General features: G+C 37.6%; 1 protein-coding gene across 9 annotated transcripts in view; it reads left to right on the top strand.

Annotated features, from left to right (window-relative positions):
- Positions 1 to 27,880, top strand: part of LOC120525126 (NXPE family member 3-like) — a 172,213-nt gene that overhangs the window by 74,376 nt on the left and 69,957 nt on the right. For 5 of the 9 annotated variants that reach the window (XR_005632893.1, XM_039747171.1, XM_039747167.1 and 2 more), the window contains one exon: positions 27,002 to 27,107. The exons of 2 other annotated variants lie outside the window; for them this stretch is intronic. The gene's annotated coding sequence lies outside the window, so the exon portion shown is untranslated. Of the gene's footprint in view, positions 1 to 26,998; positions 27,108 to 27,880 lie in introns of all 9 variants that reach the window. 2 more of the 9 variants (XM_039747168.1, XM_039747172.1) reach the window with 1 other exon arrangement.

The following is a 27,880-nucleotide window of genomic DNA, read 5'->3' on the forward strand; positions in this document are numbered from 1 at the left end:
GACTGAAGGTTCAGAAGCACTTCCGGGTCATGGACTATAAAGGACTCTGGGAAATCCCGGATGGGTGAGCTGAGCTTTGTGGCAGGGTGGCAACGCGTCTGGGAGTGGAGGATTGGTTTATTGTAGTATTGTGAATTTGTTTATGAGTATTGTGGAGAGGAGGTTGCTTTGTGCACTGTGCAGTTTAAATAAAGTCAATATTTGGACTTTTACCTGGTGTCTGAGGGTTCAAGGGGACGACAAAGCCCTAATCTGTCACAACAGTTATGCCTGCCATTCCCTTTAGAAAGACACACAGTACCAGATAATATCTGAATGTCTCAGTGATATTGCAACTTGGATGCAGGAACACATACTGGTGATGGACCTTCTTGTTATCCCAGCTCATTAGTCTATTTAACATCCCATCTCTGTTCAGCATGGACATAGTAAGAGGGACTTTAAAGTCACAGTGCTTATGGGCAACTTCAGAAAACGGCAAGAGAGAATTTGAGATAGATATGAGGATTGCTTGCATCTCTCAGACTGACAGAAGCAACCTGTCTACAGACTCACATTGTATTGAAAAACTCATCAGAAACTTCAAAAGACTTTGTTGGACAGTTATCTTATCCAAAGATTTTGACTAGACATTATTCTCATCTCTTGCTAAATGAATCTTAGCCTGGAGAGATCTATTAATTTTTTATATTTAAGATGTCTCACTTAAAAGATTTTCCAATGCTGTCTCTGTTCTGGTGTTTAAATAAACACAGGGAACTCCAGTTTCTGCATTGCATCTTGCCTGAAGAAGGGACCTGAGTGGCCTTGAAAGCTTGCATATTGTAATTTTTTTAGTTAGCAAATAAAAGATGTCATTTTACAGGTTCAACAATTTCTTCTGTGCTTGTGAATTTAACTGCAACTTTTAATGTCTAGAGCATCTTTATTAAATTGATTAATTTGATCTTGTCTTTTTGCCCATTAGACACACTTCTGTGTCTAAAATTATGTCTTTATACTCAGTAATATTTTCCTTCTTTTTGGATGCAGCTACATCCTCTTTGTTAATGTGCAGGGCTTCTGGGTTTTGTGCAGAACATATCTAATAATTAATTTTTTTCTCTACAGTTTTTTTTTTTTCAAATGCTGTTATTTCAGATACAGAGGGCATAAACCTTTAGATTCGAAAAAGTCAGTTCTGCCTTTCTTTGGTAATTCTTTGATTTTGCTACATTCAGCAAGAATGTGTTTATCAATATAAATGTGTTTTTAAATACACAAACAGCTATACTAGTCGTTTTAAACATGATGTCTTGAGTTTCCCGTTTACTTGTTCTACAGGGGAGGCTTTCCCTTATCAATCTTTTCTTTTCTCTTTGTATATATGCATCTTTGTAGAATGCTTCAATATACAGTAGAGGGTGTACAACATTTTTGCTGCATACTGATGGAAGAAATCTACTTAATCAGCAAATTCAGTAGGCCTTGGTCTTGATTCTTCTTCCTCAGTATTATAGGCTTTTGGTCTCCACTCTCATCTCAGATTATAAGGGAGCTTGGAAAGGACAGTGTACATATTAGAAATCTATTCTATTACCATACTAGGTTATATTATCTATGTAATTATATAACACTTACATTCCATTATAGTCTAGAAAACACTTAAGTCCATTTAACATTAACATCAGTTTATTTGGATTGGATCGTACAACTGTTATAATTTTGTATTGTGCAGATTTTTGTACGTATTGTTCATTTTTGCATTTTCATTTTGCCCATATTGTTTGTCTTTAAAATCATTTTGGAGACATCATGATTTCTACTGCAAGCAGTGTCATTTTGCGACTTCTTTCATCGGCATGACCATATTGTTGGTAACCATGCCATATCTGCTACCACTTTATCAAAGACAGAACAATGATGTGATATGCTATTTAAGATAGTGAAGCTCAGTCTCTAGCATCAAGACTTGTGGATAATAACAAAATAATTTTTGAAGTGTTTAGTGTAGAGGGGAATTTTGGAAATTTTGAAATTTTATAAGTAACTTTGTTTGCTTTTTCTTGGATTTAATTTAGGCTTAGACATTTGATTTAAAAAACTTAAACTGTCGGTTTTCACATTTGCCTCTTGTCAAATGCTATTTCTGGACGCTCATATTGTTTCACTGTATGTAGCTGAATTTCTTTCATGTTCCCAGAATTATACTGATACAAAGATCGGAAAGATTCAAGCAATGAGTATGACACATATTACAAGAAATAACACAGTCCATGTAAATTAACATTTTGTAGTGAACAACAGATCATAAAGAAATGAAGAATACACACAAAAAAGATTAATTTCTATGACATTACAGTTTTTGGTGTATATATCTATGAATACACTGCATTCTGTTTCATGTTCGTGGGTAAATGGAGGTGAACTATACTAAGCTATCCATAATAACAGCTTGTCTATTTACCTATGCATTCTGAACTTAGGGCCCATTCACATAAGAAAAACGTCCTGATCAGGCCTGTCTCGTATTGGGGAAGAATGGTAAACACAAGGTCTCTTGTCACTCCAAAGAAATTTGAGAAGGGCTCTGACTTCAGGCTAGTAATTCATAGGAGGAAAGAAAGGGAACATTAAGCTTAAAAATTGTAAACATGGAACAATATTAAGTTTAGAGCAGAATGATGATGGGATAAGTGTCCAGGTAGATAAGGAGCCTTTAATGTTTTAAGGCATGGCATTAGACCTTAGAAATTTCTACAGGTTTCAGAATTATTGAGTAGATAAGAATGCAATAGGACATCACTCAGGAATAGCAGGATATCATTAGCATATAAATACATTTTTTAAGAATGTCATATGTAATTAAAGGGTTGTTTAACTCTTTTTTGGGGAAGAAAATAGCCAATGGTTCAAGGGAGAGTTTGAAAAGAAGATGGGATAAAGGACACACCTGTACTAGCACCACTGTGGATTTGAAACAATTGAGCTTTGTCAGAATTAGTAAAAATGACTGCAGAAAGCCACAAGTATACAAGCTGGAGACGATGGAGTAAATGCCTCAAAGAGCTCTTTGATAAGGGCAACATTTTACATTTACATTTACTTATTTGGCTAACACCTTTATCCAAGGCAACTTACAACATTTATGATGCAATTGGTTACATTTCTTTTGGTTTTCCAGTTGGAGCACAGGCAGATAGAAAAAAATATGTAACATAAAATAATACACTAATTTTCATGTAACATTTCTTATAGAAAATTATACCATTATAGAAAAAGTGTGAATCTTAATTATTACATAAGCATCTAGTGCCTAATGTATATACTACTTTTTAAAATTTGTGAGAAATATTTTAATTTTTAAAGCTTAAAATATCACTTAATGCAGTTTGCCAAACCTAGCAACATTGAAAGCGTCAAGGGAACAAAATTGTGCATATCAGTAAAGGGTATTGTTAAACTTTTAACATTTTTATATTTTTACATAGGTGCTGTTTATTCGGAAGGGGCAGGGGGCAATTCTGGAGCAATGTTAGAGAAAAGTTGTGCTAGTAAAAATATTTTGAAAAATCCATACCAGTTCTGTTTAAGTCCTTTTAAGGCAACATTCAATTTTTTCAATTCATTTTTAGCTTCTTTTTGATAAATGTTTTGTTTGATTGTGTAAATTCATTTTTCAAGTTATTCAAATTACTTGTGTACCAATATCTATCCTGAATCTGTAAAATTTATAAACAAGAAAACTAATAACCAAACATGAGCATTTATTTGAAGAAAATAACATTGCATACAATCAAGTCAAGCTTGTACAACAAATGACTTCATAGTCAAATTACAAAAAGAAAAGATGAAAAAATCAGAAAGTTAAAAAAAAAGAAAGCAGGAACAAAAAGAGACAAAACCTAAAAAGGCAGAATTCAACCATTACCAGTGAGAAAGAGTAGAGCCAACAGCATGGACAAAAATAGAAAAAAAGAAGGGAAAATTATTTTTTCTTCCAATATAAATGCTTATTAGCTTGTCCTCTAAGCAATAATTCGATTTTTTTTTCATTTTCAAATAGTATAGGACATCTGTTACCCACTGATTTATAAAAGGTGGGCTGGGATTCTTCCAGTTAAGCAAGGTAAGTCCACGTGGTAGTAGTGTGGCAATTACAATCACTTTGTTCTTCTCCATGTTAAATCCACCTGGGAGCCCTCCAAACACAGCTGTTAATAGGTTACGAGTGACTGTGACATCAAGGCTGTCTGATAAGCATTCAAAGATTTTTGTCCAAAATTAGTTAATTTGGTGCACTCCCAAAACAAGTGGTCCAGTTAGGTGGAAAATAGATTGCAACGCTCGCAGGTTGGAACTTGCCTTGGATACATTTTGGACAATTTTAAACAAGTTAAATGTGATCAAAGAAAGATTTTAAGTTGAATAGTTGAATGTGTTGCACATATAGAGCTACAGTGTATTCTATGCATGACTGCCTTCCTCTCCTTCCTCTTCTTTTCTGAGATCCCACTACCTGTGTCATTCAGGATTGACTTTAAAATTCTGCTTATGGTTTATAAAGCCTTAAATAATCTCACCCGATCTTATATATCGGAATGTCTGACATCTTATATTCCAAATCGTAACTTCAGATCCTCAAATGAGTATCTCCTTAGAATTCCATGAGCTAAACTTAAAAGAATTGGTGAGGCGGCCTTTTGCTGTTTTGCACCTAAAATCTGGAATAGCTTACCAACAGGAATTGGCCAGGCTAATACAGTGGAGCACTTCAAAAAACTGCAGAAAACATATTATTTTAACATGGCCTTCTCATAACTTCACTGTAATTTAATCCTGATACTCTGTATATCCAATTCATTATAATAACTATTCATGGTGGTTCTAAAATCTGTACTAACCCCTACTCTCTCTTCTGTTTCTTTTTCCGGTGTCTTTTTGGTGGTGGCTTGCGCCACCACCATCTACTCAAAGCACCGTGATGTTCCAGCAGTGATGGATTAAAAGCCAGAAGTCTGCATGACCATCATCATCAAGAGTGTTCATGAGAACCCTAAATACAAAGAGGACTATTTAATTTGTTAGGTAGAATGCCCAAAGGGGACTGGGCGGTCTTGTGGCCTGGAACCCCTGCAAATTTTATTTTTTTTCCAGCTGTCTGGAGTTTTTTTTTATTTTTCTGTCCTCCCTGGCCATCGGACCTTACTCTTTTTCTATATTAACTAATGTTGTCTTATTTTAATTTATTATTTTTTTTTCTTCATTATGTAAAGCACTTTGAGCTACTTTTTGTATGAAAATGTGATATATAAATAAATGTTGTTGTTGTTGTTTATATATTGTTGAGGCGCTGTCTGAACCTTCAAGACTGTTCATTTATTCTGGAATTGAAATGGGTGGGAGTTGTAGAAAATCGAGTAGGATTTTTTTAGCAAAAATTCTGGTTTGAAAGTAATTGAAAAGTTGTGCTGCTGGGAAGTTAAATTTGAAGCATAATTCATCATAATTTGTAAAAACATCTGTATACACTTCTCTAAGTGTTTTAATCTCAGACTTTTCTAAAGATTAAATACTGTATAGGTTTGACAGGGTTGAAAAAGGTGGAGGAGCAACAGGTAAATGCTTCTGTGCCTTGAAGTGCATCCTGCATTGGTTTCATATTCTGAATGATTGATGGACAATTAGTTTATTGGTATATTGAGGATAATTAGTATTTACCTGGGCACAAAGCAGGGCAAATAAAACGTACAGCAAGATTGTATTCCCATTGCAGTCCAGGCTTGTATATATTCATTCATTTGTTTCAATTTTAACTTGTATGTTTGCCACCCAGCAACAAAATTTAAAGTTAGATAGTGCCATGCCACCTTCTGCTTTAGGTCTTTGTAGAGTTGTCTTTTGAATGGATGGACGTCTTGAATTCCAGGTAAATAAGGTTATAATTGCATATACTTTCTTAAAGAATGATTTCTTAATGTATATAGGGATGCTCTAAAATAGAAAAAGAAGCATGGAAAGGATATTTATCTTGACAGTATTGATTCTCCCTGCTAATGTGAAATGGAAGGTAGACCATCTGTTTACATCATGTTTGATTTTGTTTTTACATGCTGATAGCAAAACTATGTTGAAAAAGATCTCTGTATTTCCTTGTGATGTTTACCTCTAGATATTTAAATTGTTCTGATAAAATGAGTGAGTAGATGTCCAGTGTAGTAGTCCAGAGAGTTTACTGGAAAAATCACACTTTTATTCAAATTGATTTTCAGTCCAGATATCTTTTAAACTTCAGTTTGTGCATTAAAGACTAGTGGTATTTAAGATATTTGTAGTTCTGATATGTACAGTACCATATCATCTGCCTATAGTGAAATTTATTGTTCAGGTCCTTTAATAATCCTCTTTATCCCTAATGCATTTCAAAAGCAAATGGTCAATTGTTCAATGGAGATTAATAAAACAATGGTGATAGAGGGCACCCTTGTCGAGTACAACATTCTAGTTTGAAGTAGTTTGAGATCATGTTGTTAATATAGATAGAGGCTTCTGGACTGTGTGGCAGACAGCCGGGATGCCCCTGAGATGGAAGGACTGGGGGAGAGGGCATATTCAGGGCAATACATACCCCGGAACATGAGCGGACAACACCCTTTTTATGGGTTATGATTATATTACGCTAAACACACACTAATGGTTTGAAGTTAAGTGTCTGCCTTTCATAAATCCAGTTTGGTCTTGTGATATTACAGAAGGAAACACTGTCTCAATTCTTCTCATTAAACTTTGGAAAGTATCTTAACATCATTATTCAAAAGTGAAATTGGTCTGTATAATGCACATTGTTGTAAGTCCTTATTTTTCTTTGGAAAGTTGGTGATTAATGGTTTTGATGTCTTTAGCTGTTATAAACTTTGCTAATAATAGTGGACCTAACTTAGTTGAAATTGTTTTTATAAAATTTCACTGGGTAGCCATCAGGGCCAGCTGCTTTCCTACTTTAGGATGGGATTATAAGATCCAGTAGTTCTGTGAGTGTCAGAAGTTTAGCTGTGGTATTTTATATTACAGTACATCAAAAAACTACTTAGATTGTGTCTCATCTTCTTTAAACTGAGTAGTATAAGGACTTGTAATAGTCCTTAAATCTGGGGGTTATATTTTTATTGTCAATGATTTTATCTCCATCTGCATTGGTAATTTCTGTTATTGGATTGCAAACTTCCTGTTTGTGGATTTGTTAAGCTAAGATGTTTGTAGTCTTCTATCTGTATTCATAATAATGATGTCACCATTTAAAGATGAGGTGTTTCTTTTTGTTGACAAGAGGTTAAATTCTGATGTTAGAGCCTGTCTTTTCCAGTAATGTGTCTCATTTAGAAACATGACGTATTCTTGATCTATTTTGGAGATTTTGCAGAATAACTCTGATGTCTTCTTGGTCTCCAAATTTCTTTTTATGGGAAAATTCCTGCAGAAGCCTCTGAGGATGCATTTGTCTCTGAAAAATAACCAATTTGCTTGGATGTGAATTTTGTAAAGTTCACATCTGCTAACAGGGGGCTAAGAAACTGAAACACCATTAAAGCCTCCAGCCATTATAATTTATGAGTACTCATATTGGGAATTGGTGCAAATAGGTTTTGGAAAAAAATCTATTTCATCCAGATTAAGTTCATATCAGAATTAATTAAGATTTGAATAAATTACCCATCACCATAAGTGATTTTTACCTTTGAATGGCCATATTTAAAAGTATTGTTAACAGTAACTTGGTATTTAACTCACATTCCTGCCAGCCTCAGTGATGTTGACATCATAATTGTATTATGCAGCTTCTTAAAAAATAGCCATATAAATTATATTTACATCCTTGAACTGAACTCATCTGATTGCAGAGTTGTAAAAGTTACTCATAAATTATACTTGAGTAAAGGTAGAAAAGCATCATCAAATTTTTACTTTAATTTAAATTAGAACTATTTCAGTTGCAATATACTTGAGTAAAACTAAAAAAAGTGTCTCATTTCAAAAGTATCAAGTACCAAAAGTAAAAGCACATTTTATAATAATGAGAAGGTGCAAGATATTGTCTAGAGAACACAATACATTCATTGTATTTTTAAACAACACTCACACAATGTGCTTGTTAAAGAAATGCACTACAGAATAATAAATCATGCAAATACAATTCTGTCTTTGATCAACACATAACTGGAGTCAGTGTCACAGTGATGACCAGAAGTGTGGTGCTAGTAAGTGTGAATATGACTTAACACTTTGCCTCCCCTCCCTCCATTGAGTCAGCACTAATACGCCAGAATGGTTTGCCTAATTCATTTTTTTTTTTTTTTTATTTATTTATTTATTAATTTTATTACAATCAATACATAGCAATCAAGTTTTAAAAAAAAAAAATTATGCTAAGAACAGATCGATCCCCACCCTTGAGAGAGAGAGCAAGCCCGTGTAAAATTTAAGGCTTTTAAAAATACCTAAATCAACAAATTCTATGTGCTTTATGAAATCATTTCAAAATATTACTGATTAGATCCTGCCATGTTTTGAAAAAGTCTGCACAGATCCTCTAACTGAGTATTTGATTTTTCCAATTTTAAATAATATAACACATCAGTTTCCCACTGACTTAAAAGAGGAGAGTTTGGGTTCTTCCAGTTTATCAGAATAAGTCTGCGTGCCAACAGTGTAGTGAATGCAATCACAGTTTGTTTGTCTTTCTCCACTTTAAGACCCTCTGGAAGAACCCCAAACACAGCTGATAATGGGTTAGGAGGGATTGTGAGTCCAAGACTGTCTGAGAGGTAATTAAAAATTTTTGTCCAGAATAATGTTAATTTGGAGCAGGCCCAGAACATGTGACCTAGTGAGGCTGGGGCTTGGTTGCAACGTTAGCAGGTTGGATCATGCCCTGGAAACATTTTGGAGAGTTTTAGTCGAGACAGATGTGCTCGATATATAATTTTGAGTTGTATAATTGTATGCTTTGCATATGGAGCTTGAGTGAATTCTCTGCATTGCTACTTTCCACTCCTTTTCTGATATATTAATTGAGAGGTCATTTTCCCAGTGTCCTCTTGGATCTTTGAAAGGAAGGGATTGTAAAAGGATTTTATATATTGTAGAGATGGAGTCTAACTCCTTGAAATTGAGCAATAATTTTTCCAGCGTGGATGAGGGTGCAAGATGAGGAAAATCTGGAAGGTTCTGTTTAACAAAGTTCCTGATTTGAAGATAGTGAAAGAAATTTGTAGCTGGAATGTTAAATTTGGAATGTAATTGTTCATAGGATGCAAACGTTGTCTATATAAAGATCTCTAAGCAAGTTAATTCCAAATTTTTCCAGATATTAAAAACTGCATATGTTTGTGAGGGTTGAAAGAGGTGGTTCTTTTGCAGGGTGCCACAGAAAGAAGCTTCTCCGTCTTAAAATGCTTTCTACATTGGTTCCAGATTCTAAGTGAGTGGAGCACAATTGGGTTATTAGTGTATTGCCGATGCGTGTGTTTATTGGAGCACAAAGCAAGGAATACAAAGAAGTACTGCAGGATTTTACTTCTATTGTCCATGCCTGTGTATGTTCTTCTCCAGGTTCTTATCGACTGTATATTTGCCAGTAATAAAACTGGAAGTTAGGTAGAGCCATGCCGCCTTCTGCCTTTTGTCTTTGTAGGGTCGCTCTTTTGATGCGTGGATGTTTAGAATTCCAAATAAATGAGGTATTGTTGAATCTAATTGGAACGATTTATTAATGTATATTGGTATGTTTTGAAATAAAAAGGAGCTTAGGAAGAATATTCATCTTAACAGTGTTAATTCTTCCAGCTAGTGTGAGATGAAGGGTTGACCATCTATCACTAAAGAGCTTTATGTTTACCGAGGTATTTAAACTGTTCTGCAATGATAAAAGGAAGGGTGTCTAATCTAATATTATATGCTTGAATTCACGGAAAGAGGATTAATTCTGAGACCAGAGAGCTTTTGAAATTCTGTGAGTGCTGCTAAGACTGCAGGCAAGTCCGATATATACAGTACCATGTCATCTGCATATAATGAGATTTTCTGTTCCAGTCCTTCTCTGCTAATCCCCTTTATCTGATCAGTATTTCGACAATGTATTGCCAGTGGTTCAATGGCAATTGCAAACAACAGTGGTGACAAAGGGCATCCTTGTCTTGTGCCACGTTCTAGTTTAAAGTAGTCTGAGCAAATGTTATTGATGCAAACTGAAGCTTCTGGGTTAGTATACAGTAATTTAATCCATGCACAAATGTTGGGCCAAACCCAAACTTCTCCAAAATAGTAAAAGGTATTTCCATTCAATCATGTGAGGACTAGACACCTCACTACCACCGATATCAACAACTCATTTGCACAGATTCTTCTTTCCATCTATCTTCCTCATCCTTTCTCCTGTATAAAAGTCCCAACAGATGAAGAGAACCATTGGGTGATGGTATATGTTCTTAGTGTGGAACCCACACATATGGCAGGGTTGGTGTGATGGTCATTCAGAACCGCATAATCAGGAAGTAAATCGGGACAAGTGCCTGTATAAAAGTCCCAACAGATGAAGAGAACCATTGGGTGATGGTATATGTTCGTGGCTGGCATGATTAGACAGCCTTTTTCAAGGGAGGGGAGGGGACAATGAAAGGTGTTCTAAACAAAGTTTGTCCCATCTGTACTTGGCCAGGAAACCAGACCTAGTGAGTCACCCCTCTACACATGGTCAAAAACTACAAAATCTGTTATCCTAGCTTCTTGGAATGTCCACACACTCATGGATTCTACAATTACTGACCAATCACCTCAGAGAACAGTCCTCATAGCCTCAGAGCTCCAGTGCTACAAGGTGGACATCTGTGCCCTTGGTGAGACTCGTCTCGCTGATGAAGGATACATCACTGAAACACAACCGGATATACATTCTTCTGGAAAGGCCAACTAAAGTCAGAGATATGGATCCACAGAATTGAACTCCTCCTGAAAATCCTGAATTTCCCTGTTAGCATCAGCTCGCGACTTAATAACCCTGCATGTTCCTCTGGCGAAAGGTTGTAACATGACAATCACTAGCGTATATGATCCTATGCTGGATTCAACAGAGGAAGAAAAGGATAACTTCTAAGTTTCTTTTGACAAAGCAGTCCGGAATGTTCTTGCCTCGGGCAAGATCTCCTTACTTGGAGACTTCAACGCACAAGTTGGAATAAGCTCTGATGTTTGAAAAAATGTGATCGGGAAACATGGAACTGGAAACGTGAAAGCTAACAGGCTGTCTCTTATCCTTCTGTGCGGAACACCTACTGTCCATTACCAACACAATGTTTCAGCTTCCCAACAATAAAAAGACAACATGTATGCATCCTCAATCAAAGAACTAGCACATCATAGACTATATGATTGTCTGTCGGCGTAATCTCCAGGATATCTTGATTACATAAGTGACACGAGGAGCATAATGCTGGACAGACCATAGACTTGTCCGGTCCATCCTCCGCACTGAACTTGGACCACCTACCAGAAGACAATTCCCCCAAGCCACACCTCAACATTGCATCCATCCCAACCACTGACTCCAGAAACGCATTGACAAGTCATCTTCACAAGCACCTTGAAGATCTACAGATACCAACCAGAGATGGTAACATCATGACTACCCATCCAGATGTTAATGAACTGTGGCCCTCGCTGCTCACAGCCCTGCAGTCCTCCTCCAAGAAAGCTCTTGGTTTCTCCAAGATGAAGAGTTCAGATTGGTTTGAGGAGGCCACAGACAAGATTCTCCCCATCCTGAAGTCCAAGAACACAGCATTCCAAGCTCATCTTGCAACTCCATCATCAGTTTCCCTCCTGCAGAAGTGGAACAAAACTAGATCAATTACACAATTACGGGAAAATGCTCAACTCCTGGAAACATGCTACCATCGTCACCATCTATAAGAAGAAAGGGGACCAATCAGACTGTAGCAATAGCCGTGGCATTTGACTGCTGAATGTTACTGGAAGAATCCTTGGCTGTGTCATGCTTCTCCGGCTACTTCATCATGTTGCAGACAGAATACTTCTGGAGTCACAAACTGGCTTTTATGTCAAGTACAGCACAACTGACATGATCTTCATCATCCACCAACTCCTGGAGAAAGCTTGGGAACACCAGCTTTGCCTTCATCAACCTGCAGAAAACATTTGACACAGTCAACTGCCCCCCAAAATTACTCACTATGCTCTTGTCTCTTCCATGACAGAGTGAGGGTGAAGGTCTTTGTTGGCAGGAAAAAATCTGCTCCCTTCAAGCCGATTTTAAGCAAGGCATGGTCCTTGCTCCAGTGCTTTCCAACATTTACCTGGTCGCTGTCACTTTTTGCTCCAGAAATCCGTTAGCCACCACTGATGGAGTATGGAACCAGTACAGACTTAGATGGCAATTTGTTCAACTTATCAACCCACTCAAAAACCGCCTTGAAAACAATTTATGAGCTACAACATGCTAACAATGTTGCCAGCATAGCTCTTCATCTAGAAATACTTCAGAAGACTGTTGATTCCTTACACTTAGCCTATTCTTGGTTGGGACAGGAATTCAGCACCTCCAAGAAACAGCCCCTTCAGACTGCCTTCCAGCACACAAATCCTCCAGTGGACATCAAGATCAGCAACAAGACCCTGGGGAACACACAATCCTTTCCCTAACTTGGAATTCTTATGTCTAGTGATGTCTCTGATACTGAAGAGACTGTGAACTGCCTCCAAGTAGCCTCCTCTGCATTCATCTGCTTACGCAAGCATGTCTTCTGTAATTGAAATCTCCGCATGACAAACAAGGTTGTGATATATCAGACGATATGTATAACAACAGTCCTTTATGGGTGCGAGTCCTGAACTCCCTACCGCAATCAAATTTGCACACTAGAAGTATTCCACATCCAATGCCTCCAGAACAGCCTGGGCATCACTTGGGAGGACAGAGTTCTAAACACTAAAATTCTGGAATGCTGCTCATTAACTAGAATTGAGGCCATGCTGCTGAACCATGTCCTCCACTGGACCAGCCACATTATCCGCATGGATGAGTCTCGGCTTCATTGGATGGTCCTGTATGGTGAATTCGCTAAAGGATCCTGACCTCAAGGTGCACCAAAAAAAAAATGCCATAAGGACTACTTGAAGCATTCTCTAAAGGCCTGATCCATTCCATATAATGTATGTAGCTCGAGACATTTGCTGAGGGCCGTGCACTTTAGAGACTTAGAATCCATCAATCTGAACAACAACGGACACATCAACAAGAAGAGAAGAGAATGATAAGACATCACCATCGAAACCAACTTATTGTACCTTGCCAATTGTGCCCCTGGGTCTGCCTTTCCTGAATTAGCCTACTCTCCCACCAGAGCATACTCAGGAGGGGGAGTGACGGAGATGGACAGCATCATCATCCAATCAATGGACAATCACAACTTTGCCTCCCCTATTGGGATACCGAGCAGCATTTGGCGAGGCACCTCTACTCCAAAGAGAAGAATGAAATACAAAATTTATAATAAAAAAGCTCACATCCTTATCGCTTGAATAGATACACAATATTAAAAAAATATAGCAAAAATCAATCTATAGAACATTTTCCCACACATATAAGCATTAAACGAACTTGTATTAATATTAACCTACAATAATTCAACTTCAATGCAACATAATAAAATGGTAATTACAAATCTGAGACTCAATGTTGTACTGAAGAATGCTCTGGACATAGGTCAATTCTGTTATATTTAAATGCTTTCTCTTAAATAGATTAAAGGACTAATAAAAAAAGATAGCTCAGAGAAAATAAAAGTCACACACTTTGCAATTCAGCGAAATAACAGATATGAGGTAATTATTCAGTGATTCACCAAGGCAAAATATATCACTACTTAAAATTCACCCTTGCTTACAAACCTAGAATATTCACTTAATAAGCAATATATCTTCCTTAGTTATTATGGCTCAAGTAGATTGTGGTCAGCATGACAATGTGCTGTTAGCTTTCCCTGAGCTCAAATTCTATAAGATAGCAACAAAAGTGCTTATATCTACTTGAAGGAAAGCTTACAATTCCTTTACTAGCTCTCAAATAAGAAGGGACAGTAAGACCTTTGCATCATTCCCTTCACCCCTCCTAGGCCATGAAATTTCATTGGAACCCGGAGTCTCTTTTTTCTGTAAACCAATGACTTTTATGGCTGGGCTCACTCTAGTGTATCAGTAATTGGGCTTTAAAAAATCTTTTATAATATTTTGTGCATACAATATACAGATAATGTTCTCACAATATACTGTATAACTTGTGCTCTTACAGTATTACTTGTAGATATAATATCCTGTTTGCACAAGATTAAAAATACAAAGTTTTTTAGAACTTCAAGGGACCCTTATAAAATACCTTAAGAGAAGGAGAAAAGTGCTTAGTTCAACTTTGAAATTAGAGATTATTTTAGGATCTGTCTTTAACTACAACTGTTGGGAAAGTACACATTCAGTTTCCATTTGCAGGAAGCATGGCAATAACCTACCAAATTAGCAATGGAAGGTGTGCTTTTCCACTTTTATTTTTGAATGATATATGGCATTTTTTGGCTATGACTGAGGAGCACTGAACTAAAACCTATATTGACAGCACATCTCATAGGTCTCCTTTATGAATATATAATACTTTGGTCTATGTAATAAGTAACAAGGACTTCTTGGAAAACGTAATAAAGTAAGAAGTGTGCTATTTCGCCTAAAAATGTGGTGGGGTAAAATTAAATGTAAGCTTAAATTAAATTTACTCCAGTAAAAACAGGTGAAAAATGTTCTTAAGTAAACTAATAAAGTAGTTTATTTTACACCTAAGCTTTGTGGTGCAGCTTGACACATTATAGCAGTATAGCTATTTCAGCCTTACCTTTGTTTTTTAAAATGGATATCAAGATAAAAGGCACACTTACCCAGAGGGAGGAGGAAGTATGTTGAACCTGCAGAGGCTCAAGTTTTGTGTGTCAGCAGCAGTTGTGTCTGATTCATGTAGCGTTGTGGGAATCAGACGAATATCTTAAAGGACGTAGTCCACTGCCTGTTGCACCCTAACCACTGTTCAAAAGGGGGAAAAGAGGCAATATGCAGTAAGTGATGCATTGCCTAGTTAAAAAGGAGCCACACAAGCTTAGGGAAGTCCCAAAGCAAAATGTTTAAAAATGAGGAGTACTTATCGGATAGAGTGCAACCACATGACAGAGAATGAGGCCGTTCCTTAGGGATTGTGCCTCAGTAAATGGGTGAGTTCTAGGAGGAGGTGGAAGCACAGTGTGTGCAGCGTCACTACGTGCTCCCTGATTGGAAGAATGACAGTGCATCACAATCCCATTTGAGGTCATCTTTTAACCGGGTTGCGTATCTGGTTAACTTTCAGACCAACACGAAGAGTAAAGGTGGAGTGGTGAGTGAGTGTTAAAGTCCCTCAATATTGATAGTGTACTTTAATAGTGTTTTTTTTTCTCTTTAATATAAATAGCATTTTGATTTCTTTTCCTTTCCTGAATTTTGGTTGGCACAGAAGGAAGGGAAATTGGACTGAACTTTTGTGAATATTTGCCGTTTGTTATTTTTTTGTCTTTGTGTGCCATTAGTACTGAGTTTTATTTAATGACACTTTTTCGATTACTTTGATTTGGGATTTTTGTTTTTGCACTTTTTGTTAGAAGCACCTGTAATTAAAAAAAAGAAACACTTGTTTTTCTTTTCTTCACTCTGCTCTCACTGACAATATGTTTGAGACATGAAATACAAGGACTTAACATGTAGCATGGTGTCAATCCCCATTGCACGGGGTTTCACAAGCTTATCTAATATAATCATATAATGATTAACCCTAAACATTTATCAATGATTCCTGTTTACTATATCTAATATATGTAAATACAATTTCATCATCCATTCAATGCATAGCATCAGTTTTTCCAGTGAGGCTCCAACTTTGGAGAACATTTTTAGCATGCCAGGAGCGACTGTGAATATTACCATCAAGTCTTTGATGGTGGTGAGTTACAGAGGATTGTGTTTAAAAAATTTTAATGTAAGATTCAAGGTAAGCCCATTTGAGAGACGCTAATTCTTTGAATTAAATAACAATGCATTCACTGTCTGCAGTTGCAGTCCTTTTGCCATATTGATCATTTAATTTTACTTTGCCATATCTATGTCTCCTATGCTATGTCAGTCTGAGCATTAGTATAATTATTTTTATTGTTCCTGGATTATTCTCTGTGTTGTAGCCTATAATGTTTGCCACCTACCCCGTGTTTATGATACATTGACACCCATGCATATCACATTGTATATATATTGATTTTTTTTTTTACATTTTGTTAATTTATGGAATCTTTTTAAGGTGTTACTCACCATGTCTGTTAAAAGTCCCTTATGTTTTCAACACATTGTTTAGTTAGAAAAGGCATACACATTATAGGTTGCAGAACAGAGTTTGAAACAGCCTAAGGTATTTAGAGAAGCATGAAGGAGGAGCAGTTAAGCTGAATTTCCTTTCACACTCAGTCTCATATTATATATCTGTATTGTGTTTGATGCCAAATGTTTGTGTTTTATTGTTTTACTAGAATAAAATAACACCAATGTTCAGAGAATGCACTGTATTGTGAAGACTGTATAGTAATGCATATTGTATGTCAATTACTGTAAGTGTACAGTCTCATACCTAGTAAGGATAAATTGGGGGTCGGGGTGGAGGAAGGTGAGAAAAATGTACCTTGCCTCAGGTGGCATTATATGAGGTACCAGCCATGTGAGTATAGAGTTTTAATCATATTAATAAACTTTGTGTCATACTCCATCTGCCCCAGGTTCTGGCAAAGAAAAGACCACTTCACATAGACAAACGCCATCTCTAAAGAGAGCTGGTGAGAGTAAGGTCAGGCCTACACCGAATGAATAGACAATGTGAAGGATATGGTCAGAAGGCTAATATACACAAATGTAGCCATTTTGGTTTGATCTGATGTATTCATTTATGTATGATGGATTGTAAATGTAGGTCAAGAAATTTGGCCATTAACTTGCCATCAAAATTTATCAAGGAAATGGGACTTTATCTAAAACAGTTTATGGGGTCTTTGCCCTATGTTGACTGCAGAGCAATTTGTGCCATATTGAGTGATAAGTTCATCTGAGTTGAAGAGACTGCAATTGTTGGCATTTTAAAAACTGGTTCCAGATAATTGATGCCATGAAAAAGAAACAACCTCAGTACTAAATCCAGTAGGCTTGGCAATTTCTATTTGCTCATGGCATCTATGGCTTTATTATTTCTCCATGAAAACCCTAAATCCAAAGAGGACTGTTTCATTTATGTTAGGTAGAATGCCCAGAGGGGACTGGATGGTCTCATAGTCTGGAATCCCTGCAGATTTTATTTTTTCTCCAGCCGTCTGGAGTTTTTTGGTTTTTTCTGTCCCCCCTGGCCATTGAACCTTACTCTTATTCGATGTTAATGTTGATTTATTTTGTTTTCTTATTGTGTGTCTTATTTTTCTATTCTTTATTATGTAAAGCACTTTGAGCTACTGTTTGTATGTAAATGTGCTATATAAATAAATGTTGTTGTTTATTAGGTTTAAACATTGATAACAGGGAATCTAAAAATGAAACCTCTTCTTCCATTAGCTTAGGAAGCCACAGTCCTTTGGCAGAAATGGATACAAATGATTAACATATCTGTAGTCTGAGCAGTAACAATCTACTGTGCTTAATTTCAGATACATAATATTAAGCGTTCATGCACTGAATTTCAAATTCAATCTTCTGTAAAAGCAGGAAATTTAAATCATGTCTAGTACAATTTTTTCTTCATGCTGAGAATCAACCAAAAGCGGTTTGTGGACTTTCATAGCCATTTATGCACAAGGTGTCATATTTCAAAATTGTTTGTTTATGTCACAGTAAAATCACAAATCATTCAAAAGCAAAAATGGTATTTTTTCATACCCAAGCATGTCATCTTTTAAATAAATCCTATGTCTCCATGTTATCTGCTCTCTTTTTTTATGAAAATATGTCATTTGCACACGTATGCCCTGCAGGGCATCACGAGTGAATCTGCAATTATCAAATATCCCCCCTACGTCAAGCCACATACAGTGAAATGCTCATTACCTTTGGATAGCTGAGTTTCAGCCCATTATACTGATGTATAGTTGACTATGATTGGCCATTCATATTAAAAGTCACAGTGTGATATAGCAGGTCCACTACTCTGAACCAATGGCCAGTTTTTAATAAATAATCCGTTTGGCTGTGTCAGCCTCCATGGGCGCACTCGTGAAACCGCGCTTCGGAGCAAGTGATTGAGGTGGTATCCTCTCTGGGGATCCGAGGGACAACTGTGTGGGCGTGAAGAATAAGGAGAGGGTAACCTACTGTGAGTGGTCTGGCAGACGCCAACGGAGGCAGCCAAGACGGGAGTCAGGATTTAGAGGACCGCGACTGCTGAATGAGCAAAGGGTGAGCTGGAAGACTTGGAAGGAGTTGGGCTCAGCTTGCATGACCCAGTGACTGGTGGTTTTTATTCTTGTTTATAGCCTGATTTTAAACATTTGGATTTTTCACTGTTTTTATGGATTATTTATGATATTTGAGAACTGCACTTTTGTAAAAGTGTAAACACTTTTTGTGTTTTGATTGTTTTTATTGTTAATAGAAGCACTTTCGCACTTTGAACCATCCTGTTGTGTACCATGTGTTTTGTCCCCATCTGTCAGCTCATTCAGTTACATTATCGACGGTGTTGGGTTCAAGAGGCTCTCAAAACTGGAAGAGGGAGCATGGAGCAGGACCCTTACCATCACACACAGCTCATCTGTAGATCCATCGATAGATTCTGGTCACAGTTTTGACTCTATTGAGGATGACGCTTTTGCTGAAGGGCTGTATGTCGCACTTCATTTGTATGTATTGCTTTTAGTATAATTTTGAAATGTCATAACGTGTTGTTTTTACAGTTCAGGCTTCATGGGTTTAACTACCATACCTGGATGAGATTTGCTGCACGTTGTCCCTATGATAGTTTACTGAGCACTGCTCTTTCAATTTCAGCTTAGAGTGCAGTGTTTTTTACTGTAACTGTTACATTGTACTTACGCCTCAAGTTTCATGTGAGACCCACCCCTTTGATCAAATGTCACTTTATTGCACCGCTCACATTGCTGTGTCATGATCACATGAGAGGAATAAAAATCAGCTAGTGGCTTTTTCACGGTATAATCTCCACAGATGCATGCCCCCACCACCAAAGGGATAAACTGCAATATGCGGTATTTTAATTGCACTTGCCCCCATACCCCCCACATAAGTCAGAAATGAGTGTTATTACAAAGAGAACATGAAATTAGAAGTGCAGCCTTTGGAGGGGGGTTCAGGTTGGGTTATGAAATTTACGCTTGGTGAAGTGAGCATGATTAGAAATGGGATACAAAAGCTCATACAGCTCTGTTATTCCCTTCAGTGGTGTTGGTGGTGGTGGTGGCGGTGGCAGGAGTGGGGTAGATCATACTATGAAAAAGTGTTAGTTGCTCATGACCCAGCGACTGCTATCCGTGACTCAAAGTTGGCTGAGAAATGCTGGTTTAGGTGTATATGTCTGTATGAATAGCTCTATGCACAGGGCTGCAAGGAAAGGCATTCTCCCCACTTCTGTAACCCAGCAGTGGAAGAAGCTGGCTGGAAAATATATACTATATATACAGTATATACTTAGTTTATTCCAGCTATGAAATGCAAAAAAAAAGCAGCAACAACAAGAAAAAATAATAAATAAAACACACTGAACTTCCGTGAGGCATCTGTAACAGATGGCAGGGGAATTGTATTACAAAAAACCCAATCTAGTGTAAAACATGTCCAGATACTCTGTGTCTGGTTTTCAATTACTGGCATGAAAAATAATTTTGAAAGTAAAGGTTTGGATGAGTATGTGTTTTTATACATACATAGTTACAAATTGTTTACTTGTTGTTTCACAATGATATATGGTGTGTGTGTTTGCTTGTATATATATATTTTGTCTAAAAAAACAAAAAAATATATAACTGCCACTGCAGTACTTTTGTGGTGAGGTTGATTAGGTGCAAAAGAGTAAATGTTTCAAAGTGGCCAAAAAGTATAACTTTGCAATGCTAGGGGGTGCGGCAATATGACTGGGCACAAAAGAAAGTTGTTTCCAGGGTTGTGCCCTGGGTATGTACTGTATACACTTGGTGTAAACTAAAGTTATTAATCATATAAATACTTTTAAAACATTTGAAGTGTTGTACTCACTGCTCTTCATCCATTTGCAGCTCCTTTGTTACATAAGCAAAATAATAGCTGTTTATTTTTGGGTATGTAATTAAGGCTCTACAATGCCAAAAAAGCTTTACTGCATAAGGAGTTAACATGATACACTTATCTCAAGTTCTTCTGTTTTATTTCTATTAGACTTTGTTGTCACAAAGAGTAATACATTTTGAAATTGCAAATATATGACCAAACAAAGGCAGAATCATCTACAGTACTAGCATTTTCAAAAATGAATAGAATACGTTGCCGATCTCTGAGAGTGTTTGAGATAATACTGGCATTCGTGACAGCAGCAGAAAACAATTGCAAAATAAAATGTAATCCAGTCTAGACAGAGTAATGCCACAAAGAATAAAAAGATATTTTTTAGCAGATGGGTTGATTAAACAAAAGAAATCAATGAGGTTTGAGGCAGATTTGCATGGTGAAATGGGATATGCAATGAGTCAAGGGAGGGGAAAATGTATCTAATCACCTAGAATTATTTCATAGTCTTTAAAGAAAAGAATTGGATTAGTTAGAGACGGAGTGGGTCTGTACCTGCAACATAAAGCTATTTTTTCTATTTTATTTTATTTTTACTGACATTATCTTTTTTTATTTTATTTTATTGGTATTATTTGACGAAAATTACATTTCAATACAATCATGTCAAACTTTACAAACCATAATTCAACCCCACCTGAGAGAGCCGGGCAAGGCATATAAAGAAGTACAGCAAGATTTCATTTCTGTTGCAGACCAAGCTTGAGTAAGTTCAAGTTGAGTAGGTCCTTATAGCTTGTATATTATATTAGCTGCCATACCACCTTCAGCTTTAGGTAATTGTAGAGTCACCTTATGTACGCATGGATGTTTTGAATTCCAAATAACTGAGGTTATTTATAATTGAGTATAATTTCTTAAAGAAGGATTTGTTAATGTATATAGGGATGCGCTGAAATAAAAAAAGAAAGCTTGGGGAAGATGTTCATCTTGATAGTATTGATTCTCCCTGTCAATGTGAGATGGAGGGTAGACCATCTGTTCACATCTTGTTTAATTTTTTCCATGCACATAGCAAAATTTTGTTGGAAAATATCTTTATATTTACTTGTAATGTTTACCCCTAGGTATTTAACCTAATCTACTAAAATAAATTATAAGATGTCCAGTCTTCTGGATAATTATGGATACTCTGTAGGTTTCCTCTCAGACACATATAGGTGTGAAGGATACTCCTATCTACAGGCTCCACAGAGTCTACTCTCACTTGGACAAAGCTGGCACCACAGTCAGGGTCATGTTCGTTGGTTTTTCCAATGTTTTTAACATCATTCTGTCTCATCAACTGGTAAAAAAGCTCAAGGTTTTGCATTTTGATACCCCCATAATCTCCTGGATCATGGACTACCTGGCCAACAGACAACAGTTTGTGAAGCTAAGGGTGATAGAAATAATGTTGTGTAATATGGGAGCACCTAAAGGATTTGTCCTGCCTCCCTTCCTGTTTATCCTGTAAACAACAGACTTTCAGTATAATACCAGCGGTACAACTGACATAAATTTTCAGATAACTCCTCCATCATAGGCTGCAATAATTGTGGTGATGAGTAAGAATACAGGAAGGTTGTGGAAGACCACCTACAGTTCAAAATCAGCAAGTCAAAAGAGTTGATGGTGGACCTCCGTCATGGTAATGAGCCTCTGATAACCTGTCACCATCCAAGGTGAGGACATGGAAGAAACAACAAACTAGACTGGTCTGACAACATAGTGGCTCTGTAGAAAAAGGGCCTGAGCAGACTTTACTTCCTAAGGAAACTCAGATCATTTGATGTGTGTAGCAGGTTGCTGGAAATGCCAGTTCATAGAAGCCAGTGTGGTGTTCTACACTGTGGTCACCTGGGGAACAGCTTGACAGTCAAATGTCCAAATACTTTTGAGCCCCTGAAAATGAGGGGACCACTTATAAAAAGGTCTGCCATTCCTAAAAGGCTCATGCAGTATTTTTGTTAAACCCATTGAATTAAAGCTGAAAGTCTACACTTCAATCACATCTTGATCACTTCATTTCAAATCCAGTGCCAAAATTATAAAAATACTTATGGACCTGACTGTATGATGTGTCTTGCAAAACTACATTTTCAACATTCACTAAGCACAAATAAAGCTTCAAATACATCTCCACACTGGCCAAGATTAGCTATCTCAACTTTGACACCTTACCAAGGGTAAGAAGCCATTGCCTTCATGAGACATCTCCGCTGGGATTTACTTCTGTGTCGATTCATCTTCAGATTGCTTCCCCTGAAATGCCTTCACTTCAGAATACCCTAGCAAAAGTCAAGAATGGCTACTCCTGTCCAGCTTTCATATCCTGATGGCTACCTTTGAATGGGCTACACAGTCTAACAGAAGCCAAAGGCTAATTGCTACTCCTGACAGTACCTAACCTAAATGGACATAGTTTGTTTTATATTAACAATCATCAATCATTGCTAAATGTCAATTAACAGCAGGACAGGTTTAGCAAAGCAATACTACTCAAACTATTTCTCTCTATTATAAAAAAAAAAATCTTGGAAGGAGACGAAACATGATTTTCTCAGAGAGACACTTATATGTCCTGTGAGAATGTTGGCGCGGTACACATGCAGAGCAGGTTAGAGATAATGGAAGTATGAAAATTGAAAAGTCTCAAAAAAAGATAGGAAAGATCGAATTAGTGCGTACAGATGGAAAGTATTACTTGGTGAAATAACAGAACAGCAAAAAGAACTTGAATATATTGTTTGGATTTAAATTTTAAGTCAGAGACTTGTAGATCATCTAATTTGTGTTGCCATCAGTGAAAAAAAAAGTAGTGTTTCTTCCCAATGAAATGTATCTGCGAAAATTAAAAGATTCCAAAAATGTTGGCGCGGTACACATGCAGAGCAGGTTAGAGATAATGGAAGTGTGAAAATTTGAATGTCTCAAAAAAAAGGATAGTATAGATTGCATTAGCGCAAACAAACGGAAATTATTACTCGGTGAAATAACAGAACAGTGAAAAGAGATTGAATATATTGTTATTAGTATAATATTGAAAAAGTTTCTGCTTTAGGTACATGTTCGGCATTTCTTGCATTTCCTTTCATCCTACACTTACTCAGATCTTTGTAGGCATGGAACAAACATGATATGCATGTATTCCAAATAACAATATGCTGTATTATTTACCCTATATAACTCCAGGCACATCACACACAGATAAGGAGCCTTGGCTTGAGCTGGGAGAGCTCTGTCAAGGCAGGAGATGGGACAGCCGGCTGCTTGCTGCTTGTGCTGATCAACACATTTACAAAACAAAAGATGCTGATCTTACAAGTTTTTTCGTAGGCTTCAGGAATTCTAGTGTTAAAAGAGTTATTGAGAAACAATCTTGTCTTTTTTCAACACACTTAAATACATTGCTCAAAAAATTGAAAGGAACACTTAAATCACATATTAGATCTCAATGAGCGAAACATTCAAGTGGAAAATCTTTACCGAGTAATACTGTGTAATTCGTTGAGAAGAAAATGATGTAACAGCTGCCAATGAAAGCCAAAATGACTAACCCACTGAGGGATGGATTCACCAAAAGTCAAAAATTCAAATCAAGGCTGATGCAACTCATTTGAATTTCATCATGGCAACTCATTTCATCATGTGACTCAGCAGTGTGTATGGCCCCCCACATGTCTGTATGCACTCCCTATAACATGTGCAACATGTGGGCATGATCCTGAGTAGATAGTGGATGGTGTCCTGGACGATCTCCTCCCAGACCTGAATCAGGGCATCAATGAACTCCACAACAGTCTGTGGTGCTACTTGGCAGCTTTGGATCCACCAAAACATAACATGCCAGACCACCACTAACATGCTTCCCCAGACCATCACAATTAATATAACCATGCCGGATGATGTTGCAGGCTCCATAACATTCATCACAACGTCTCCAGACTCTTTCATGTCCATGACGTTGTGCTCAGTGTGAACCTGCTCTCATCTATGAAGAGAATCGGGAGCCAATAGTGGAGCTGCCAATTGTGGTATTCTCTGGTGAATTCCAATCGAGCTGCATGGTGATGTGCTGTGAGCACAGGTCCCACTAAAGGACATCAGAACCTCATGCCACCCTCATGCAGTCTTTTTAACAGTCTGGTCAGAAACATGCACAATAGTAGCCAGCTGGAGGTAATTTTATAGAGCTCTGGCAGTGCTCCTCCTTATCCTCTTTGCACAAAGGAGCTGATACCAGTCCTGCTGCTGGGTTGACGTCTTTCTACTGCCCTATCCAGCACTTTCTCTTGAATCTGTTGAATCATTACAGAGGGACTTGGACAGCATACAGTCAAGTCAAATCAAGTTGGGGAGCATGCACTGGTACAGTGTGTTGCCGCACCAACTACACAACGAAACAACTCAGGACAAAACTTTTTTCCGGAAATGACTCTCTATCTGCGGCAGCCAGGTGTTACGTGGGTGACCCGTTGGTCTGGTCCAGCCACTCGGGTCCCCAACAATGAGGATCTTACGAGCCGGAGAAACGTGCCACATGGCCGTAGTGCCATAACTGACGCTCCCTCATAATGCAGGTAATGTTCCTCATTTGAGACTCCATGAGCAACTGCTTATTCGACACAAAGTCAAACCAACGGTACCCAAGGATTTTGAGGAGAGACACAGTACCTAAGGAGTCCATTCTTCGTCTCAGGTCACTGGATAACGTCCATGTCTCACAACCATATAGCAAGACAGGAAGCACCAGCACTCTAAAGACTTGGAAATTGTCCTTTTGCATCGATATCGGGAGCGCCACACACTTCTTTCCAGCTCTCTCCCAATCCATCTACTGACTTCATAGGAAGAGTCACCAGTGACATGAATGTCACTGCCAAGGTAAGTAAACCTCTCAACAAGGTCAACACTCTCTTCGCAAACAGACACACTGCTGATGGCTGTGCCCAAGCGGTCATTAAAGGCCTAGATCTTGGTATTTATCCAGGACACTCACAAGCCCAGACACTCAGACTCCTCGCTCAGTCTCTTGAGCGCCCCGATCTGAGCCTCCATTGACTCTGCAAAAATCACAGCATCATCAACAAAGTCAAGATCCATTAAACTTTCTTCACCAACAGATGCCCCACAACCACTGGACCCAACGACCTTGCCCAACACCCAGTCCATACAAGCATTGAACAGAGTAGGAGAAAGAACACATCCCTGATGAACCCCAGAATCAACTGGGAAAAACGTAGAGGTCCTGCCTCCACTCTGCACAGCACTCACAGTACCAGTGTACAGGCCGGCCATGAAATTCAGCAACCCCGAGGGGATCCCGCGAACCCTCAGGATGTCCCACATGGTAGTTCAACTGAGTTGAACACTTTGCAAAAATCGACAAAGGCTGCAAAGAAACTCTGCCGATATTCGCATTTGCGCTCCATGAGAACCCTCAGTGCCAGGATGCGGCCGATGGTAGATTTCTTAGGCTGGTAGGTGAGTACGTGATCACGGATCCTATTGAGGACGACCCTAGCAAGGACCTTACTTGGCACCGAGAGCAGTGTTATCCCCCTGTAGTTGCTGCAATCCAGGCGATCACCCTTCACTTCCAGATAGGCATGACAAGTCCCGTTTTCCAGTCAGTTGGGATGATGCCAGTTTCCCAAATGGAAGCAAAGATTGCTTGCAATGCCAGGAGGACATCCTTACCACCAGCCTGGGGAAGCATGCAGGCTTGGGTAGATTTCTGGCAGGTAAAATTTAATGTAATTTAATGTAAAGTATTACACATAGGAAGTAAAAATGTTAGATTTGAAAACACAATGGGAGGACTGAAAATCGAAAGTACATCTTAAGAGAAGGATTTAGAAGTTGTAGTGAATTCATCACTATCTACATGCAGAAAGTGCTCAGAAGCCATTAAGAAGGCTAACAGAATGTTGTTTTATAGCTCCCTGATGTGCAGAGTACAAGCCCAAGGAGTTTATGCTACATCTTTCTAATGCACTGGTGAGGCTTTATCTGGAGTATTCTGTGTTGCAGTTTTGGTCTCCGGGCTACAAAAAAGTACATGTAGTTCTGGAAAAAATCCACAGAACAGTGACTAGGCTCATTCCAGGGCTAGTGGGGATGAATTATGAGAAAAGTTTAAAAGAGCTGAGCCTTTTCAGTTTAAGGAAAAGAAGATTAAGATGAGACATGATTAATGTGTTCAAAATTATGAAGGAAATTAGCACAGTGGATTGAGACTGTTACATTAAAATGAATTCATCATGGACACTGGGACATAGTTGGAAATTTGTTAAGGCTAAATTTTGAATGAACATTGGGAAGCTTTTCTTTACTCAATGAAGTTAATGTTAAGTTTAGAAGATTTTCAGTGCCTGTTTTATTTGCATGAAAGTCGCGTATGTATTTTTAATATTTTTGCATAATTTCCATCTTTTAGTTTCATCTTTATGCCCTAAGAGATAGAGTTATATGGTAGAAGCACAGTTAGAAATAGCAAATTGATATTTTATGTGAAAAAGTGACTAAAGTTCAAACACAATAAACTGTATTTATCACCTGTTACTTCCTTATCAGAGCTCTTTTATTTCTGTGTATAAAGCAGGTCTCATAACCAGGGCATTCCTGTTTTGAAAGCACATTACCTAGATATTTAATTCCAAGAAGAAGAGGTTAGGCCATCAGTCAAGCTGAGAATCACTAAATCACAGGTATGTTGATATTATGATATTTGCATCTACAGAATACTGGAAAAGGAAACCTAGATGGATGGTAGTGGTGCTGTTTCTTACAGAAACATTGTTATTTCAAGTGTTTATAGCTGCACTTAACCTGTAACAATGTTTCTCAACCTTTAAGTATTTGCGACCCGAGTTTTCATAACAGTTTTAATCGTGCCCCCCCTAACATTTTTTTAAAATGTAGATGCATATTTTATTATAACTACTTAACTTTTATCGACATTTATCTAACTCTATATTTATTGTTCTAGTATCAGAATGTAGTTTAAGTTAATTTGTTTTGGTTTCAATAGATGTTTTTTTCATATTTTTAATTCTTATTTTTTTTTTTTCACATCTTCGCGTCCTCCTTTTTGTTACTTCGCACCCCCCTAGTGGGTCCACCCCACAGGTTGGGAACCACTGACCTATAATATGTACAACAGTTGTTGATGTTGAAGTGTCTGTGTAATGTTTTCTTTGTTGATTGTATGTGTTTTTTTCCCTACACTCCTATGGAAGCCTGTTTCTATCAAAGTTATAAAAGTAAAAAAAGTGAGACTTTTTATTACTATTTTTACTTCTTTGGTGGAAATGGGCTTCCATAGCGTGGTTTTTCTCAGGTACACCACAGATCAAAAAAATTTAGGTGTGTTTGTAGCTATAAAGTATTTAAATATGCACTGCAGTGGACCAGCAACCTATCCTTGGTTGCTTATAAGTGGTTGTTGGATGACTGGATTGTTGGTACATTGACAATAGTT

This window comes from Polypterus senegalus, chromosome 3, assembly GCF_016835505.1.
Source record: "Polypterus senegalus isolate Bchr_013 chromosome 3, ASM1683550v1, whole genome shotgun sequence".
In the NCBI taxonomy this organism is placed as follows: domain Eukaryota; kingdom Metazoa; phylum Chordata; class Cladistia; order Polypteriformes; family Polypteridae; genus Polypterus; species Polypterus senegalus.